General features: G+C 45.2%; 1 protein-coding gene across 2 annotated transcripts in view; it reads left to right on the top strand.

Annotated features, from left to right (window-relative positions):
- SERINC4 (serine incorporator 4) overlaps nt 1-1,785 on the top strand; it is a 114,288-nt gene that overhangs the window by 704 nt on the left and 111,799 nt on the right. The window lies entirely within an intron of this gene.

Below are 1,785 nucleotides of genomic sequence, written 5' to 3'. Positions count from 1 at the left end.
CTTCCGGTGCTATGGAAGCTGGTCAATGGGCCGGTTGGTGAAGCCACTGTCGCCATATTGGAGACTGGCAAGTGTCATACTACCACGATTACTACCTGTCTATCGTTAAAAGTTGTTTTTTCTCTCTCTTACAAATAAGATGATGTGCTTTCTTATTTAGATAACATTTACTTACCAGTATAAAATCTCTGTGTGAATCCACCTCACAAATACAGATGACCCTCCCATAATGGTTGCCAGAAGCACCATCAGTTCCAGCAGAACTCCATATCCAGTGCTAGTATGCTCCCATATTCAGTGTTAGAATGTCCCCATATTCAGTGCTAGCATGTCCCTATATTCAGTGCTAAACGTCCCCATATTCAGAGCTAGCATGTCCCCATATCCAATGCTAGCATGTCCCCATATCCAATGCTAGCATGTCCCCATATCCAATGCTAGCATGTCCCCATATTCAGTGCTAGCATGTCCCCATATTCAGAGATAGCATGTCCCCATATTCAGTGCTAGCATGTCCCCATATTCAGTGCTAGCATGTCCCCATATTCAGAGCTAGCATGTCCCCATATTCAGAGCTAGCATGTCCCCATATTCAGAGCTAGCATGTCCACATATTCAGTGCTATAATGTCCCCATATCCAATGCTAGCATGTCCCCATATTCAGAGCTAGCATGTCCCCATATTCAGTGCTAGCATGTCCCCATATTCAGTGCTAGCATGTCCCCATATTCAGTGCTATAATGTCCCCATATCCAGTGCTAACATGTCCTTATAACCAGTGCTAGCATGTCCACATATTCAGAGCTAGCATGTCCACATATTCAGTGCTATAATGTCCCCATATCCAATGCTAGCATGTCCCCATATTCAGAGCTAGCATGTCCCCATATTCAGTGCTAGCATGTCCCCATATTCAGTGCTAGCATGTCCCCATATTCAGTGCTAGCATGTCCCCATATTCAGTGCTAGAATGTCCCCATATTCAGTGATAGCATGTCCCCATATTCAGTGCTAGCATGTCCCTATATTCAGTGCTAGCATGTCCCCATATTCAGAGATAGCATGTCCCCATATTCAGAGATAGCATGTCCCCATATTCAGAGATAGCATGTCCACATATTCAGTGCTATAATGTCCCCATATCCAATGCTAGCATTTCCCCATATTCAGTGCTATTGTCCCCATATTCAGAGCTAGCATGTCCCCATATTCAGTGCTAGCATGTCCCCATATTCAGTGCTAGCATGTCCCCATATTCAGTGCTAGCATGTCCCCATATTCAGTGCTAGCTTGTCCCCATATTCAGTGCTAGCATGTCCCCATATTCAGTGCTAGCATGTCCCCATATTCAGTGCTAGCATGTCCCCATATTCAGTGCTATAATGTCCCCATATCCAATGCTAGCATTTCCCCATATTCACTTCTATTGTCCCCATATCCAATGCTAGCATGTCCCCATATTCCAAGATGGCATGTCCCCATATTCCGAGCTAGCATGTCCCCATATTCCGAGCTAGCATGTCCCCATATTCCGAGCTAGCATGTCCCCATATTCCGAGCTAGCATGTCCCCATATTCCGAGCTAGAATGCCCGCATATTTAGAGCTATAATGTCCCCGTATTCAGAGCTAGCATGTCCCCATATTCAGTGCTAGCATGTCCCCATATTCAGTGCTAGCATGTCCCCATATTCAGAGCTAGATGTCCCCATATTGAATGACAAAATGTGCCCATATTCAAAGCTAGAATGTCCCCATGTTCAGTGCTAGCATGTCCCCATATTC

This window comes from Dendrobates tinctorius, unplaced genomic scaffold (genome assembly GCF_039654945.1).
Source record: "Dendrobates tinctorius isolate UK_male_01 unplaced genomic scaffold, ASM3965494v1 ptg000022l, whole genome shotgun sequence".
Taxonomy (NCBI): domain Eukaryota; kingdom Metazoa; phylum Chordata; class Amphibia; order Anura; family Dendrobatidae; genus Dendrobates; species Dendrobates tinctorius.
Note: the sequence above shows the minus strand (reverse complement) of the source record. Positions and strands in the feature narration are given on the sequence as shown.